This window comes from Anomaloglossus baeobatrachus, chromosome 2 (assembly GCF_048569485.1).
Source record: "Anomaloglossus baeobatrachus isolate aAnoBae1 chromosome 2, aAnoBae1.hap1, whole genome shotgun sequence".
In the NCBI taxonomy this organism is placed as follows: Eukaryota; Metazoa; Chordata; class Amphibia; order Anura; family Aromobatidae; genus Anomaloglossus; species Anomaloglossus baeobatrachus.
In genome coordinates, this window is record NC_134354.1 from 419,632,903 (window position 1) to 419,651,963 (window position 19,061).

Consider the following 19,061-nt stretch of genomic DNA (forward strand, 5'->3'; position numbering starts at 1 on the left):
ACATTTTGTCACCCAAGCCAACCCTTGAAAAGGCTGCTTTGCAGAGCAAAAACAAGAAGAATGGTGCGTTTTGCAGCCGCCGCCCCCCACTGCAATGAATCTGAATAACTCCTCCTTTAGGGCGCAAGCAACTCCCCTCCCCCTTTCAGTCTTTCCAATTCACGATACAAAAAGACGGACAGGACAGGTTGCCTGACTTTCCGTCACTGCCACCCTTTGCCATCCTTACCCGTAGAAAGCCCTTTCATCATCCCCAAACCCTAATCTTTTCCCTTTCCTTCCCAGCCCCCAAACCCTGCCCTCTGTACCCTTCTCACCACCCGCATCCCTTCTCCTGTCATCCCCCTACCACCCGGGAAAAAAAGAACTTGCCCCCTCCTTCCACTAGCCCACCCTCCCACCCAAAGAACAACTTCTGCTGCGCAGCTTGTTTTCTAGGCAGCAGCGCTATTGTGATGTCAGCGGGGGCATTGTGACAAGCTGCCAGTGTTCCGTCTCTTCATGTTGTGCACAGTTCAAACGGAAAATACATCAACAGGCAGACTACAGAAAAGCTTACTATCAAAGGTTAGAGGGGGGCTTTCTCAGAGGGCTTTTTACAGTTTTTCTATTCCCAATTAGCCGTTTAAGTGTACTTATTGAAAGTAGTAATTCTTTCATAGGCCGCCCTTTCTTAGTATTTGACGTTCCTTATATTGCGGTATCAGGCTTCGCAGCAGGTTGCAAACATTCATCACCCATGACTGTCCCCAATTGTGCTCAGAAGCTAAATGTCTCTCATGACCTCTCTTTTAGAATGTCCAAGAGCAAGCAAACTATTCCTCCAGGAGAGGGAGCCAACAGACCACTAAAGAGATCATCATTGCTCAAAGAAAACCCCAAAAACCAATGCATGATAGGAATAAACAGGTAACTTTCTTTGGAGTGGAAGCGGAGAGATCGCACCAGATACCAATTCTAGATCTTATCACACCTGTGGTCACTGCAGCAGCAGGTGAATCCACTTTGTCCAAAAGGGATCTATTCCATTCAATTGCAAATGATCTAGATAAGACAGAGAACAAGATACTGCAGCACGGGACATAGCCGAGTTGGTCAGGTTGAGTGGTGATGAGTTTGCTATTTGGATGAATAAAGAAAGTAAAAAGTGTGAAAGATAAAAAACAAAAGGAGGAAGTGTGAAAAGTGAATGGGCCAAATTGAGGTGCATATGAAGACGTATGCTTTCTTCCAATTCATTAAATCTGGCTAATATGAATCAGGTGAATTGAGTTCTGCTTTTGGAAACTGGGTTAAGAAGGGGTGCACTGGTCCTGGAGGTACTGCAATACCAGGTCAATGCGTGGAGTGGACAGAGCAAGCTCTTTTTCCATCTCCCTGTTCTAAAAATCCATTTAATATATGGTCCCCAGATAGGGGACGTATCAGATATTAAACTGATAAGAACAGATTTTTTTTTTTTTTTTTTTTGAAGGATGAGTTTGAAAATAATAAAGTGACCGCCTCTCGTTGCCCAGGTAACTGTCCGTCACAAGAGGGCTATGACATCCTACGATGCACACTCCCCCAAGGCCAGCAGTTGTGCAATACCCTGGCACCTTTCAGCACCAACCAAGGTAGTACCCTCCCAAACTACACTTGATCTTAGCCAAAAGGCCGAGAAGCGATAACCAGAATTGGTTTGGGCCTCGAGTGGCACCCTGGCCTATGCCGGACACATCTTAGGGAGAGAGAGCGAGAGGGAGACAAACCCACGCCTACAGAAGACATTTTGTCACCCAAGCCAACCCTTGAAAAGGCTGCTTTGCAGAGCAAAAACAAGAAGAATGGTGCGTTTTGCAGCCGCCGCCCCCCACTGCAATGAATCTGAATAACTCCTCCTTTAGGGCGCAAGCAACTCCCCTCCCCCTTGCAGTCTTTCCAATTCACGATACAAAAAGACGGACAGGACAGGTTGCCTGACTTTCCGTCACTGCCACCCTTTGCCATCCTTACCCGTAGAAAGCCCTTTCATCATCCCCAAACCCTAATCTTTTCCCTTTCCTTCCCAGCCTCCAAACCCTGCCCTCTGTACCCTTCTCACCACCCGCATCCCTTCTCCTGTCATCCCCCTACCACCCGGGAAAAAAAGAATTTGCCCCCTCCTTCCACTAGCCCACCCTCCCACCCAAAGAACAACTTCTGCTGCGCAGCTTGTTTTCTAGGCAGCAGCGCTATTGTGATGTCAGCGGGGGCATTGTGACAAGCTGCCAGTGTTCTGTCTCTTCATGTTGTGCACAGTTCAAACGGAAAATACATCAACAGGCAGACTACAGAAAAGCTTACTATCAAAGGTTAGAGGGGGGCTTTCTCAGAGGGCTTTTTACAGTTTTTCTATTCCCAATTAGCCGTTTAAGTGTACTTATTGAAAGTAGTAATTCTTTCATAGGCCGCCCTTTCTTAGTATTTGACGTTCCTTATATTGCGGTATCAGGCTTCGCAGCAGGTTGCAAATCATTCATCACCCATGACTGTCCCCAATTGTGCTCAGAAGCTAAATGTCTATCATGACCTCTCTTTTAGAATGTCCAAGAGCAAGCAAACTCTTCCTCCAGGAGGGGGAGCCAACAGACCACTGAAGCCATCATCATTGCTCAAAGAAAACACCAAAAACCAATGCATGATAGTAATAAACAGGTAACTTTCTTTGGAGTGGAAGCGGAGAGATCGCACCAGATGCCAATTCTAGATCTTCTCACACCTGTGGTCACTGCAGCAGCAGCAGCAGCATCAGCTGAATCCACTTTGTCCAAAAGGGATCTATTCCATTCAATTGCAAATGATCTAGATAAGACGGAGAACAAGATACTGCACGGGACATAGCAGAGTTGGTCAAGTTGAGTGGTGATGAGTTTGCTATTTGGATGAATAAAGCAAGTGAAAAGTGTGAAAGGTAAAAAGCAAAAGGAGGAAGTGTGAAAAGTGAATGGGCCAAATTGAGGTGCCTATGAAGTTGTATGCTTTCTTCCAATTCATTAATCGGGCTAATATGAATCAGGTGAATTGAGTTCTGCTTTTGGAAACTGGGTTAAGAAGGGGTGCACCGGTCCTGGAGGTACTGCAATACCAGGTCAATGCGTGGAGTGGACAGAGCAAGCTCTTTTTCCATCTCCCTGTTCTAAAAATCCATTTAATATATGGTCCCCAGATAGGGGACGTATCAGATATTAAACTGATAAGAACAGATTTTTTTTTTTTTTTTTTTTTTTTGAAGGATGAGTTTGAAAATAATAAAGTGACCGCCTCTCGTAGCCCAGGTAACCGTCCGTCACAAGAGGGCTATGACATCCTACGATGCACACTCCCCAAGGCCAGCAGTTGTGCAATACCCTGGCACCTTTCAGCACCAACCAAGGTAGTACCCTCCCAAACTACACTTGATCTTAGCCAAAAGGCCGAGAAGCGATAACCAGAATTGGTTTGGGCCTCGAGTGGCACCCTGGCCTATGCCGGACACATCTTAGGGAGAGAGAGCGAGAGGGAGACAAACCCACGCCTACAGAAGACATTTTGTCACCCAAGCCAACCCTTGAAAAGGCTGCTTTGCAGAGCAAAAACAAGAAGAATGGTGCGTTTTGCAGCCGCCGCCCACTGCAATGAATCTGAATAACTCCTCCTTTAGGGCGCAAGCAACTCCCCTCCCCCTTGCAGTCTTTCCAATTCACGATACAAAAAGACGGACAGGACAGGTTGCCTGACTTTCCGTCACTGCCACCCTTTGCCATCCTTACCCGTAGAAAGCCCTTTCATCATCCCCAAACCCTAATCTTTTCCCTTTCCTTCCCAGCCCCCAAACCCTGCCCTCTGTACCCTTCTCACCACCCGCATCCCTTCTCCTGTCATCCCCCTACCACCCGGGAAAAAAACGGCTTGCCCCCTCCTTCCACTAGCCCACCCTCCCACCCAAAGAGTAAGTTCTGCTGCGCAGCTGGTTTTCTAGGCAGCAGCGCTATTGTGATGTCAGCGGGGGCATTGTGACAAGCCGCCAGTGTTCCGTCTCTTCATGTTGTGCACAGTTCAAACGGAAAATACATCAACAGGCAGACTACAGAAAAGCTTACTAACAAAGGTTAGAGGGGGGCTTTCTCAGAGGGCTTTTTACAGTTTGTCTATTCCCAATTAGCCGTTTAAGTATACTTAATGAAAGTAGTAATTCTTTCATAGGCCGCCCATTCTTAGTATTTGACGTTCCTTATATTGCGGTATCAGGCTTCGCAGCAGGTTGCTAAACATTCATCACCCATGACTGTCCCCAATTGGGCTCAGAAGCCAAATGTCTATCATGACCTCTCTTTTAGACTGTCCAAGAGCAAGCAAACTCTTACTCCAGGAGGGGGAGCCAACAGACCACTAAAGACATCATCATTGCTCAAAGAAAACACCAAAAACCAATGCATGATAGGAATAAACAGGTAACTTTATTTGGAGTGGAAGCTGCAGAGAGATAGCATCAGATGCCAATTCTAGATCTTCTCACACCTGTAGTCACTGCAGCAGCATCAGCTGAATCCACTTTGTCCAAAAGGGATCTATTCCATTCAATTGCAAATGATCTAGATAAGACGGAGAACAAGATACTGCAGCACGGGACATAGTCGAGTTGGTCAGGTTGAGTGGTGATGAGTTTGCTATTTGGATGAATAAAGAAAGTAAAAAGTGTGAAAGATAAAAAACAAAAGGAGGAAGTGTGAAAAGTGAATGGGCCAAATTGAGGTGCATATGAAGACGTATGCTTTCTTCCAATTCATTAAATCGGGCTAATATGAATCAGGTGAATTGAGTTCTGCTTTTGGAAACTGGGTTAAGAAGGGGTGCACCGGTCCTGGAGGTACTGCAATACCAGGTCAATGCGTGGAGTGGACAGAGCAAGCTCTTTTTCCATCTCCCTGTTCTAAAAATCCATTTAATATATGGTCCCCAGATAGGGGACGTATCAGATATTAAACTGATAAGAACAGATTTTTTTTTTTTTTTTTTTTGAAGGATGAGTTTGAAAATAATAAAGTGACCGCCTCTCGTTGCCCAGGTAACTGTCCGGCACAAGAGGGCTATGACATCCTACGATGCACACTCCCCCAAGGCCTGCAGTTGTGCAATACCCTGGCACCTTTCAGCACCAACCAAGGTAGTACCCTCCCAAACTACACTTGATCTTAGCCAAAAGGCCGAGAAGCGATAACCAGAATTGGTTTGGGCCTCGAGTGGCACCCTGGCCTATGCCGGACACATCTTAGGGAGAGAGAGTGAGAGGGAGACAAACCCACGCCTACAGAAGACATTTTGTCACCCAAGCCAACCCTTGAAAAGGCTGCTTTGCAGAGCAAAAACAAGAAGAATGGTGCGTTTTGCAGCCGCCGCCCCCCCCACTGCAATGAATCTGAATAACTCCTCCTTTAGGGCGCAAGCAACTCCCCTCCCCCTTGCAGTCTTTCCAATTCATGATACAAAAAGACGGACAGGACAGGTTGCCTGACTTTCCGTCACTGCCACCCTTTGCCATCCTTACCCGTAGAAAGCCCTTTCATCATCCCCAAACCCTAATCTTTTCCCTTTCCTTCCCAGCCCCCAAACCCTGCCCTCTGTACCCTTCTCACCACCCGCATCCCTTCTCCTGTCATCCCCCTACCACCCGGGAAAAAAACGGCTTGCCCCCTCCTTCCACTAGCCCACCCTCCCACCCAAAGAGTAAGTTCTGCTGCGCAGCTTGTTTTCTAGGCAGCAGCGCTATTGTGATGTCAGCGGGGGCATTGTGACAAGCCGCCAGTGTTCCGTCTCTTCATGTTGTGCCCAGTTCAAACGGAAAATACATCAACAGGCAGACTACAGAAAAGCTTACTAACAAAGGTTAGAGGGGGACTTTCTCAGAGGGCTTTTTACAGTTTGTCTATTCCCAATTAGCCATTTAAGTATACTTAATGAAAGTAGTAATTCTTTCATAGGCCGCCCATTCTTAGTATTTGACGTTCCTTATATTGCGGTATCAGGCTTCGCAGCAGGTTGCTAAACATTCATCACCCATGACTGTCCCCAATTTGGCTCAGAAGCCAAATGTCTATCATGACCTCTCTTTTAGACTGTCCAAGAGCAAGCAAACTCTTCTTCCAGGAGGGGGAGCCAACAGACCACTAAAGACATCATCATTGCTCAAAGAAAACACCAAAAACCAATGCATGATAGGAATAAACAGGTAACTTTATTTGGAGTGGAAGCTGCAGAGAGATAGCATCAGATGCCAATTCTAGATCTTCTCACACCTGTGGTCACTGCAGCAGCAGGTGAATCCACTTTGTCCAAAAGGGATCTATTCCATTCAATTGCAAATGATCTAGATAAGACAGAGAACAAGATACTGCAGCACGGGACATAGCCGAGTTGGTCAGGTTGAGTGGTGATGAGTTTGCTATTTGGATGAATAAAGAAAGTAAAAAGTGTGAAAGATAAAAAACAAAAGGAGGAAGTGTGAAAAGTGAATGGGCCAAATTGAGGTGCATATGAAGACGTATGCTTTCTTCCAATTCATTAAATCGGGCTAATATGAATCAGGTGAATTGAGTTCTGCTTTTGGAAACTGGGTTAAGAAGGGGTGCACCGGTCCTGGAGGAACTGCAATACCAGGTCAATGCGTGGAGTGGACAGAGCAAGCTCTTTTTCCATCTCCCTGTTCTAAAAATCCATTTAATATATGGTCCCCAGATAGGGGACGTATCAGATATTAAACTGATAAGAACAGATTTTTTTTTTTTTTTTGAAGGATGAGTTTGAAAATAATAAAGTGACCGCCTCTCGTTGCCCAGGTAACTGTCCGTCACAAGAGGGCTATGACATCCTACGATGCACACTCCCCCAAGGTCAGCAGTTGTGCAATACCCTGGCACCTTTCAGCACCAACCAAGGTAGTACCCTCCCAAACTACACAAGATCTTAGCCAAAAGGCCGAGAAGCGATAACCAGAATTGGTTTGGGCCTCGAGTGGCACCCTGGCCTATGCCGGACACATCTTAGGGAGAGAGAGCGAGAGGGAGACAAACCCACGCCTACAGAAGACATTTTGTCACCCAAGCCAACCCTTGAAAAGGCTGCTTTGCAGAGCAAAAACAAGAAGAATGGTGCGTTTTGCAGCCGCCGCCCCCCACTGCAATGAATCTGAATAACTCCTCCTTTAGGGCGCAAGCAACTCCCCTCCCCCTTTCAGTCTTTCCAATTCACGATACAAAAAGACGGACAGGACAGGTTGCCTGACTTTCCGTCACTGCCACCCTTTGCCATCCTTACCCGTAGAAAGCCCTTTCATCATCCCCAAACCCTAATCTTTTCCCTTTCCTTCCCAGCCCCCAAACCCTGCCCTCTGTACCCTTCTCACCACCCGCATCCCTTCTCCTGTCATCCCCCTACCACCCGGGAAAAAAAGAACTTGCCCCCTCCTTCCACTAGCCCACCCTCCCACCCAAAGAACAACTTCTGCTGCGCAGCTTGTTTTCTAGGCAGCAGCGCTATTGTGATGTCAGCGGGGGCATTGTGACAAGCCGCCAGTGTTCCGTCTCTTCATGTTGTGCACAGTTCAAACGGAAAATACATCAACAGGCAGACTACAGAAAAGCTTACTATCAAAGGTTAGAGGGGGGCTTTCTCAGAGGGCTTTTTACAGTTTTTCTATTCCCAATTAGCCGTTTAAGTGTACTTATTGAAAGTAGTAATTCTTTCATAGGCCGCCCTTTCTTAGTATTTGACGTTCCTTATATTGCGGTATGAGGCTTCGCAGCAGGTTGCAAACATTCATCACCCATGACTGTCCCCAATTGTGCTCAGAAGCTAAATGTCTCTCATGACCTCTCTTTTAGAATGTCCAAGAGCAAGCAAACTATTCCTCCAGGAGAGGGAGCCAACAGACCACTAAAGAGATCATCATTGCTCAAAGAAAACCCCAAAAACCAATGCATGATAGGAATGAACAGGTAACTTTCTTTGGAGTGGAAGCGGAGAGATCGCACCAGATACCAATTCTAGATCTTATCACACCTGTGGTCACTGCAGCAGCAGGTGAATCCACTTTGTCCAAAAGGGATCTATTCCATTCAATTGCAAATGATCTAGATAAGACAGAGAACAAGATACTGCAGCACGGGACATAGCCGAGTTGGTCAGGTTGAGTGGTGATGAGTTTGCTATTTGGATGAATAAAGAAAGTAAAAAGTGTGAAAGATAAAAAACAAAAGGAGGAAGTGTGAAAAGTGAATGGGCCAAATTGAGGTGCATATGAAGACGTATGCTTTCTTCCAATTCATTAAATCGGGCTAATATGAATCAGGTGAATTGAGTTCTGCTTTTGGAAACTGGGTTAAGAAGGGGTGCACCGGTCCTGGAGGTACTGCAATACCAGGTCAATGCATGGAGTGGACAGAGCAAGCTCTTTTTCCATCTCCCTGTTCTAAAAATCCATTTAATATATGGTCCCCAGATAGGGGACGTATCAGATATTAAACTGATAAGAACAGATTTTTTTTTTGAAGGATGAGTTTGAAAATAATAAAGTGACCGCCTCTCGTTGCCCAGGTAACTGTCCGTCACAAGAGGGCTATGACATCCTACGATGCACACTCCCCTAAGGCCAGCAGTTGTGCAATACCCTGGCACCTTTCAGCACCAACCAAGGTAGTACCCTCCCAAACTACACTTGATCTTAGCCAAAAGGCCGAGAAGCGATAACCAGAATTGGTTTGGGCCTCGAGTGGCACCCTGGCCTATGCCGGACACATCTTAGGGAGAGAGAGCGAGAGGGAGACAAACCCACGCCTACAGAAGACATTTTGTCACCCAAGCCAACCCTTGAAAAGGCTGCTTTGCAGAGCAAAAACAAGAAGAATGGTGCGTTTTGCAGCCGCCGCCCCCCACTGCAATGAATCTGAATAACTCCTCCTTTAGGGCGCAAGCAACTCCCCTCCCCCTTGCAGTCTTTCCAATTCACGATACAAAAAGACGGACAGGACAGGTTGCCTGACTTTCCGTCACTGCCACCCTTTGCCATCCTTACCCGTAGAAAGCCCTTTCATCATCCCCAAACCCTAATCTTTTCCCTTTCCTTCCCAGCCCCCAAACCCTGCCCTCTGTACCCTTCTCACCACCCGCATCCCTTCTCCTGTCATCCCCCTACCACCCGGGAAAAAAAGAACTTGCCCCCTCCTTCCACTAGCCCACCCTCCCACCCAAAGAACAACTTCTGCTGCGCAGCTTGTTTTCTAGGCAGCAGCGCTATTGTGATGTCAGCGGGGGCATTGTGACAAGCTGCCAGTGTTCCGTCTCTTCATGTTGTGCACAGTTCAAACGGAAAATACATCAACAGGCAGACTACAGAAAAGCTTACTATCAAAGGTTAGAGGGGGGCTTTCTCAGAGGGCTTTTTACAGTTTTTCTATTCCCAATTAGCCGTTTAAGTGTACTTATTGAAAGTAGTAATTCTTTCATAGGCCGCCCTTTCTTAGTATTTGACGTTCCTTATATTGCGGTATGAGGCTTCGCAGCAGGTTGCAAACATTCATCACCCATGACTGTCCCCAATTGGGCTCAGAAGCTCAATGTCTATCATGACCTCTCTTTTAGAATGTCCAAGAGCAAGCAAACTATTCCTCCAGGAGAGGGAGCCAACAGACCACTAAAGAGATCATCATTGCTCAAAGAAAACCCCAAAAACCAATGCATGATAGGAATAAACAGGTAACTTTCTTTGGAGTGGAAGCGGAGAGATCGCACCAGATGCCAATTCTAGATCTTATCACACCTGTGGTCACTGCAGCAGCAGGTGAATCCACTTTGTCCAAAAGGGATCTATTCCATTCAATTGCAAATGATCTAGATAAGACAGAGAACAAGATACTGCAGCACGGGACATAGCCGAGTTGGTCAGGTTGAGTGGTGATGAGTTTGCTATTTGGATGAATAAAGAAAGTAAAAAGTGTGAAAGATAAAAAACAAAAGGAGGAAGTGTGAAAAGTGAATGGGCCAAATTGAGGTGCATATGAAGACGTATGCTTTCTTCCAATTCATTAAATCGGGCTAATATAAATCAGGTGAATTGAGTTCTGCTTTTGGAAACTGGGTTAAGAAGGGGTGCACCGGTCCTGGAGGTACTGCAATACCAGGTCAATGCGTGGAGTGGACAGAGCAAGCTCTTTTTCCATCTCCCTGTTCTAAAAATCCATTTAATATATGGTCCCCAGATAGGGGACGTATCAGATATTAAACTGATAAGAACAGATGAGATTTCATCCGCAATTTTCAGAATCAAGGTAGCCCCGAAGGCCAGCAGGCCACCACACAAAAGCGCAGTGCCTGGGTGATCGCCTCCCGAGCCCAGGAACCACCAGCCACAAGGGGACGTAAGCACCAAAAGGCGCAACAATCCCCGAGGCCGGCGGTTGTGCAAGCCCGGGCCCCTCCCAGCCAAGACCAAGGCAAACCCAATGAAGGGACTACACTTGATCTTAGCCAAAAGGCCGAGAAGCGATAACCAGAATTGGTTTGGGCCTCGAGTGGCACCCTGGCCTATGCCGGACACATCTTAGGGAGAGAGAGCGAGAGGGAGACAAACCCACGCCTACAGAAGACATTTTGTCACCCAAGCCAACCCTTGAAAAGGCTGCTTTGCAGAGCAAAAACAAGAAGAATGGTGCGTTTTGCAGCCGCCGCCCCCCACTGCAATGAATCTGAATAACTCCTCCTTTAGGGCGCAAGCAACTCCCCTCCCCCTTGCAGTCTTTCCAATTCACGATACAAAAAGACGGACAGGACAGGTTGCCTGACTTTCCGTCACTGCCACCCTTTGCCATCCTTACCCGTAGAAAGCCCTTTCATCATCCCCAAACCCTAATCTTTTCCCTTTCCTTCCCAGCCCCCAAACCCTGCCCTCTGTACCCTTCTCACCACCCGCATCCCTTCTCCTGTCATCCCCCTACCACCCGGGAAAAAAAGAACTTGCCCCCTCCTTCCACTAGCCCACCCTCCCACCCAAAGAACAACTTCTGCTGCGCAGCTTGTTTTCTAGGCAGCAGCGCTATTGTGATGTCAGCGGGGGCATTGTGACAAGCTGCCAGTGTTCCGTCTCTTCATGTTGTGCACAGTTCAAACGGAAAATACATCAACAGGCAGACTACAGAAAAGCTTACTATCAAAGGTTAGAGGGGGGCTTTCTCAGAGGGCTTTTTACAGTTTTTCTATTCCCAATTAGCCGTTTAAGTGTACTTATTGAAAGTAGTAATTCTTTCATAGGCCGCCCTTTCTTAGTATTTGACGTTCCTTATATTGCGGTATGAGGCTTCGCAGCAGGTTGCAAACATTCATCACCCATGACTGTCCCCAATTGGGCTCAGAAGCTCAATGTCTATCATGACCTCTCTTTTAGAATGTCCAACAGCAAGCAAACTATTCCTCCAGGAGAGGGAGCCAACAGACCACTAAAGAGATCATCATTGCTCAAAGAAAACCCCAAAAACCAATGCATGATAGGAATAAACAGGTAACTTTCTTTGGAGTGGAAGCGGAGAGATCGCACCAGATGCCAATTCTAGATCTTATCACACCTGTGGTCACTGCAGCAGCAGGTGAATCCACTTTGTCCAAAAGGGATCTATTCCATTCAATTGCAAATGATCTAGATAAGACAGAGAACAAGATACTGCAGCACGGGACATAGTCGGGTTGGTCAGGTTGAGTGGTGATGAGTTTGCTATTTGGATGAATAAAGAAAGTAAAAAGTGTGAAAGATAAAAAACAAAAGGAGGAAGTGTGAAAAGTGAATGGGCCAAATTGAGGTGCATATGAAGACGTATGCTTTCTTCCAATTCATTAAATCGGGCTAATATGAATCAGGTGAATTGAGTTCTGCTTTTGGAAACTGGGTTAAGAAGGGGTGCACCGGTCCTGGAGGTACTGCAATACCAGGTCAATGCGTGGAGTGGACAGAGCAAGCTCTTTTTCCATCTCCCTGTTCTAAAAATCCATTTAATATATGGTCCCCAGATAGGGGACGTATCAGATATTAAACTGATAAGAACAGATTTTTTTTTTTTTTGAAGGATGAGTTTGAAAATAATAAAGTGACCGCCTCTCGTTGCCCAGGTAACTGTCCATCACAAGAGGGCTATGACATCCTACGATGCACACTCCCCCAAGGCCAGCAGTTGTGCAATACCCTGGCACCTTTCAGCACCAACCAAGGTAGTACCCTCCCAAACTACACTTGATCTTAGCCAAAAGGCCGAGAAGCGATAACCAGAATTGGTTTGGGCCTCGAGTGGCACCCTGGCCTATGCCGGACACATCTTAGGGAGAGAGAGGGAGACAAACCCACGCCTACAGAAGACATTTTGTCACCCAAGCCAACCCTTGAAAAGGCTGCTTTGCAGAGCAAAAACAAGAAGAATGGTGCGTTTTGCAGCCGCCGCCCCCCACTGCAATGAATCTGAATAACTCCTCCTTTAGGGCGCAAGCAACTCCCCTCCCCCTTGCAGTCTTTCCAATTCACGATACAAAAAGACGGACAGGACAGGTTTCCTGACTTTCCGTCACTGCCACCCTTTGCCATCCTTACCCGTAGAAAGCCCTTTCATCATCCCCAAACCCTAATCTTTTCCCTTTCCTTCCCAGCCCCCAAACCCTGCCCTCTGTACCCTTCTCACCACCCGCATCCCTTCTCCTGTCATCCCCCTACCACCCGGGAAAAAAAGAACTTGCCCCCTCCTTCCACTAGCCCACCCTCCCACCCAAAGAACAACTTCTGCTGCGCAGCTTGTTTTCTAGGCAGCAGCGCTATTGTGATGTCAGCGGGGGCATTGTGACAAGCTGCCAGTGTTCCGTCTCTTCATGTTGTGCACAGTTCAAACGGAAAATACATCAACAGGCAGACTACAGAAAAGCTTACTATCAAAGGTTAGAGGGGGGCTTTCTCAGAGGGCTTTTTACAGTTTTTCTATTCCCAATTAGCCGTTTAAGTGTACTTATTGAAAGTAGTAATTCTTTCATAGGCCGCCCTTTCTTAGTATTTGACGTTCCTTATATTGCGGTATGAGGCTTCGCAGCAGGTTGCAAACATTCATCACCCATGACTGTCCCCAATTGGGCTCAGAAGCTCAATGTCTATCATGACCTCTCTTTTAGAATGTCCAAGAGCAAGCAAACTATTCCTCCAGGAGAGGGAGCCAACAGACCACTAAAGAGATCATCATTGCTCAAAGAAAACCCCAAAAACCAATGCATGATAGGAATAAACAGGTAACTTTCTTTGGAGTGGAAGCGGAGAGATCGCACCAGATGCCAATTCTAGATCTTATCACACCTGTGGTCACTGCAGCAGCAGGTGAATCCACTTTGTCCAAAAGGGATCTATTCCATTCAATTGCAAATGATCTAGATAAGACGGAGAAAAAGATACTGCAGCACGGGACATAGTCGAGTTGGTCAGGTTGAGTGGTGATGAGTTTGCTATTTGGATGAATAAAGAAAGTAAAAAGTGTGAAAGATAAAAAACAAAAGGAGGAAGTGTGAAAAGTGAATGGGCCAAATTGAGGTGCATATGAAGACGTATGCTTTCTTCCAATTCATTAAATCGGGCTAATATGAATCAGGTGAATTGAGTTCTGCTTTTGGAAACTGGGTTAAGAAGGGGTGCACCGGTCCTGGAGGTACTGCAATACCAGGTCAATGCGTGGAGTGGACAGAGCAAGCTCTTTTTCCATCTCCCTGTTCTAAAAATCCATTTAATATATGGTCCCCAGATAGGGGACGTATCAGATATTAAACTGATAAGAACAGATTTTTTTTTTTTTTTTTAAAACCATTCAGGTTAGTTAAAAACAACAATATCAAGTTTACAACTTTGCTGTTTATCCAAACTCATCACAATGGTTATATTCTTTTTTTAATTTTCCAAAAAGTATTGCAGTACATATCCAAAGAAAGTATCACAAAAAAACAGAAAATACTGAAAAACAGAGAATTTACCTCTTATTGATACTTCACCAAATAATGCCACTTTAAAACCTTCCATATGCCTTCAGCGTCCAATCCACCACCACCTCTACTCTTATCCCATTGGTAAATAACATAAAGTCTGGAAAGAATTAATCTTACACAGTCGTTAATAGGAACCACCTTCCTTTTAAAAAGTCCCAAATTTCTGACATCCCATAAGCTTTCCATCACACAAGCCATGATAAGCCACAAAATCCTCTCTTTAACACTCCCACATGCACCAATGCCAAACATAGCCACCCTCCAATTAATATGGTTCACACCAGCCAGCCCCTTACACAGGCCTCCTACACATTTCCACACACTATAGGCGTAATCACAGTCCCACATGACATGTCTCACGGTCTCACGGGCACCACATCCCTCCCGTGGACACACATCCGTTCTAATCAGGTCCCTTCTCTTCTGCACATCTCTCACAGGTAATATATCATGCAATGCCAACCACACAACATCCCTCTGCTTATTAGACATACCCGGTGTACTCAGTTTCTTCCATGCATCTGACACATCATTCCCTCTCAAATCATTAATATTACATTCTACCTCATTCGCTCTCATCCTTTTCATCACTCTCTTCGCTGCTCTGAACTCACTCATAGGTACAGCCAGCAAATCATTTTTTCTAATAAACCTCTCAATTATGTCGTACCAGACTGGACACTTGAACGACACAGGCACACGCGCATCCCTTTGTACCCAACACAAGCCATACAGCATCCAGCCCGCCATATACCTCACCATGTAGGCCCCTTTATTGTTCTTTCCCATTAGGATTACTACCGTCTTAATATAATGAAGACTAAGGAAGATTTCAATATTTGGAAAGTTTAAACCCCCATAATGACAGGCCTTGTATAAATGCTCTCTTTTTAATTTTTCCATTTTGCTCCCCCAAAAAAAGGTAAAAATCAGTTTCTCTACTCTTTTTATCTTTTTATATGGGGACGGGAAGACCCCAGAGATATAAAGGAGAATCGGCAGCACCACGGCCTTAATAATCAAAACTTTACCATTCAATGTCAGATCACGCATTCTCCAGAAATTCAGTTTCCTCTCAATCCGCAATCCACATTCTTCCCAACTCTCCGTACCTCTCAGATCATCATTAAACAACACACCCAGCACTTTGATTGGACCATCCACACTTGTCACTCCGTCCATCTTAACACTACTATCACCAAAACACTTAAAACAACATTTATTCCAGTTGACTTTAAAAGCAGACGCGCCACAGAAGAAATCCAACAACAGCTTTACTCTAGTCATAGACGCAATACTCTCACTCACTATCACTACATCATCCATATAGCCAAGCACCTTCACATTCTTACCGCCACTACCAGGTATTAACATCCCTCTTATCAGTTTCTCACGCCTGATCATACATAACAAAGGCTCAATCACACTGACAAATAAAACAGGGGACATTGGACACCCCTGACGGACACCTGACTTGATCTGTACTTTCCCACTCAAACATCCATTCACTAAGAATTCACTTGTCACACCACCATACAGACATCTCCCACCATCCAAGAACTTCTTAGGAAAACCCATACTATTCAAGACCTCAAACATAAAAACATGTGACACCCTATCAAACGCTTTCTCAAAATCAAGAGCCAACAACATGCACTTCTGCTTTCTAGTCTTACAGTCACCAATAACATCCCTCAACAACAACAAGTTATCACTGATGCTCCTTCCAGGCACAGCACACACTTGATCATCCTTTACAACCTTCCCAAGCACTTCACGCATACGATTAGCTAATAGTTTACTGAAAACCTTATAATCAGAATTCAGAAGCGTAATAGGCCTCCAATTCCCCAATTTACTCTTTTCCCCCTTCTTATGGATAAGTACCACTACCCCTTCTTTCATAGAGTCACACAGCATACCAGTTTCCCACATATACTTACATATCTCCGTCAGATCCGTGCCCATACACTCCCATGCTTTCACATATAGTTCAATTGGCAAGCCATCCTTTCCAGGAGTTTTATTCTTTTGTGCACTAAACACAACCTTTCTCACTTCATCCAGAACCACCTCATCACACAAATCCTCACACTCATCTTTGCCTAGTCTACACTCCATGCTAGCCAACACTTCAGTCATTAGACCAGAATCAATCCACTTCTCTCCATACAGTCTGCTGTAAAAGGCTTTCACCTCGTCAATCACACTTTCACCAGTCACAGGAACATCATTCTCATCCACAATCACATCCATATCTACTTTCTTCCCATTCATTTTTTTAAAGAAATATCTGGTACATTTCTCATTCTTATCCAAATGTTCAACTTTCGTCCTATAGATAATTTCCTTACCCTTTTTCTCAATCAGACATTTCAACTCATTTTTTGCCTCCACCAACGAATCACTTACTCCAATCCCAGACCTACTACACTTTTGTAACCAATCAATCCGAGTATTCACATCTTTAAATTTATTACGATACATGGTAGCTTTTTTGTAGCCCCATTTCCTGAAAAAAGTTTTAATCTCCCCTTTAACCCAATCCCACCACTCTAACACACTTGCAAACCTGTTTTTGTAGTACCCCCATCTTCGGTACTCTTCTTTAAACTCTTTCATCACTTTTGCATCCTCTAGCAATCTCACATTTAACTTCCATACAGCACCCCTCTTTACAGGTCCACCATCCCCTCTGAACACACCCTTCAAACATTCGTGGTCCGAAAAAGGAACCGCACACTGTTCAAACCTTACACACTCAATATTTTTAGAAAAAAACATACGGTCAATCCGTGATTCTATACCTCCTCTGTCCGCCTTGTACGTAGCTGGTGGTGGATTGCCCAGCTTTACAACAGCGGCATCTGAGAAAGAAAAATCAGAAATGATATGCAACAGCTTTTTCCCGGTTACATCCATATTACCTTCCGTCGTACAATTAAAATCCCCAACAAAAATAGTAGGCATTTTTCCTGGCAAAAATAAACCAACTTTCTCTAACAGAGCTAAACGATCTTCTTTTCTCGTAGGACAATATACATTAACAATCCTAACCCGCCACCCTCTATAGTTAATAATTGCAATGATACATCTCCCCACCTCCACTACTGTATAACTATCAAAAGAAAAGTCCTTGTTACCCAACAGAATCCCCACACCATCATTTTTATTTACAGACGAACCAGACCAAATGTGTTGTCCATGAGGCCAATCTTGATCCGTAGGAGCATCAAACAGTCCGCACTCCTGCAAACAAAAGATATCTGCACCTATTTTAGAAACATATTTGAGGATAGTAGCTCTTCTTCCTCTGGATTTAATTTGTCTCACATTCAAGGATAGGACATTACATGTAGTTTTGGGAGCCATGTTCTTATTAGTTTAACCAGGTAACCGTAAGCTGGCCATCTTCGCCTCAACCTTCTCCTTCTGGAGGCTGGCAGGGAGACACAAAGCAGTGAGTGTCTGCAACCTCCCCAAAAAAATCATCAACTCCAGGGGAAAAGCTAATGTCAGGGTAGACCCGATCACTCAAAGGGCTTGCACTTGCAGTACTGACAGTGCTCCACCCCTTGTCTGCAAGCTTTAATTTCTTAGCAGCCATAAACTCCCCCTCCTCCGATGACCTGACTGCAGCTGAAGCAGAAAAATCCCCCTGCCCAGCTGGACTACCATCTTTGCTCACCAGAGACTTTGTTGTACCCCATGACAGCGCAGGGGACTTGCTCAAATCCTCCTCGATTTCCCCCTCGCCACAGGCAGCAGAGTGACAAGGGAGATCAGCTTCCAGCTCGGAGACCTCCATTCCTTGATCAGGTGGACATGGAGAGACTGCAGGAGCTTTATCCAAATCCTGAGCAGTAGTAACAGGGAGAAGAACAGGGTCATTAGCAGAAACAGCAACAGGGTGACTAGCAGCTGGTGCAGCCTTAACAGGAGCTACAGGGGCCGCTGCGACCACCTGAGCGTATAGCCTGGTCTTAGTGCGGTTCCTGCAGTCCCGATAAGCATGCCCGACTTCTCCACAAGCATTGCAAACAATGGGGTTGCTGCAATCCCTAGCCATGTGCCCCACCTGGTTACATTTCCTACAGGTTGCTTCATAAGGACACATCCTGAGTGTGACCAAAAACATTACATTTCCGGCAAAAATAAGGGGCATCTGGATAGAACAGGTAACCAGAATCTTTCCCAATATGAAAAGTAGAGGGAGGGTGGCGGAAACCCCCAGGGCCCTGAGGGTCCACCCCAAAACGCACAAAATATTTATGCTTGCCTGTCCAGAGTCCCTCCTTGTTGGTAATTTTGTGTGAGTACTGAACATAGCTGCAATGCTTCATCAGGAAGTCTGTGATTTCTGCCACATTAACAAAAGGGTTGTGCATAAACACCACTAAAGGAACATCGCCCTTAGAATAAAGCAGGGTAAAGTCAAGTCCACTCAGCAAAGAGTTAGTAGTATTCATTAACAAGGACCGATAAAGATTCTGGCAAGCGCCAATATGGGAAAGGACAAGCACATACCGTCCACTTCGTCTGAACTCCTGAAGACAAACGATCTCATTCTTCTTCACATCCAGGATGTCATATAGAACTTTGTTCACCAAGTATTCCAGATGGAAATGCTGCAACTTTTCCTCTGCGAAATCAATACGGAAACCAAAACGGACCCGGGTATCCCCGGTCCCAGCAAAACGGACGGTGACGCCCATCTTCAAAACACCTCCTGGATCACCAAGGGTTAACAGCCTCGCTCACTACCCCCAATAGCAGCATGTAGCCATTTAAGCTACAAGGCCAAGGGTAGCAATTGAGGACCTCCTGCTAAGACACACGATCCTAGCCAAAAGGCGTCGCCTTCTCGTTTCCTGCTCACTACCCCCAATAGCAGCATGTAGCCATTTAAGCTACAAGGCCAAGGGTAGCAATTGGGAACCTTCTGGCAAGACACTTGATCTTAGCCAAAAGGCCGAGAAGCGATAACCAGAATTGGTTTGGGCCTCGAGTGGCACCCTGGC

At 45.7% G+C, this 19,061-nt stretch overlaps 7 non-coding genes and 1 pseudogene across 7 annotated transcripts; all 8 read right to left on the minus strand.

The window, feature by feature from the left end:
* Positions 1 to 1,297: 1,297 nt before the first annotated feature.
* On the minus strand, positions 1,298 to 1,492 carry LOC142292518 (U2 spliceosomal RNA). Its single transcript, XR_012750670.1, has one exon. It is a non-coding gene; the product is annotated as a U2 spliceosomal RNA (small nuclear RNA).
* Positions 1,493 to 3,072: 1,580 nt separating this feature from the next.
* Positions 3,073 to 3,271, minus strand: LOC142292609 (U2 spliceosomal RNA). Its single transcript, XR_012750744.1, has one exon. It is a non-coding gene; the product is annotated as a U2 spliceosomal RNA (small nuclear RNA).
* A 1,574-nt stretch (positions 3,272 to 4,845) lies between these two features.
* Positions 4,846 to 5,040, minus strand: LOC142292596 (U2 spliceosomal RNA). Its single transcript, XR_012750734.1, has one exon. It is a non-coding gene; the product is annotated as a U2 spliceosomal RNA (small nuclear RNA).
* A 1,577-nt stretch (positions 5,041 to 6,617) lies between these two features.
* Positions 6,618 to 6,808, minus strand: LOC142292607 (U2 spliceosomal RNA). Its single transcript, XR_012750742.1, has one exon. It is a non-coding gene; the product is annotated as a U2 spliceosomal RNA (small nuclear RNA).
* A 1,571-nt stretch (positions 6,809 to 8,379) lies between these two features.
* Positions 8,380 to 8,564, minus strand: LOC142292478 (U2 spliceosomal RNA). Its single transcript, XR_012750636.1, has one exon. It is a non-coding gene; the product is annotated as a U2 spliceosomal RNA (small nuclear RNA).
* A 1,571-nt stretch (positions 8,565 to 10,135) lies between these two features.
* LOC142292488 (U2 spliceosomal RNA) lies at positions 10,136 to 10,319 on the minus strand. Its single transcript, XR_012750645.1, has one exon. It is a non-coding gene; the product is annotated as a U2 spliceosomal RNA (small nuclear RNA).
* A 1,614-nt stretch (positions 10,320 to 11,933) lies between these two features.
* LOC142292546 (U2 spliceosomal RNA) lies at positions 11,934 to 12,122 on the minus strand. The gene has a single exon (XR_012750692.1). It is a non-coding gene; the product is annotated as a U2 spliceosomal RNA (small nuclear RNA).
* A 1,565-nt stretch (positions 12,123 to 13,687) lies between these two features.
* Positions 13,688 to 13,888, minus strand: LOC142292458 (U2 spliceosomal RNA; annotated as a pseudogene).
* Positions 13,889 to 19,061: the final 5,173 nt, after the last annotated feature.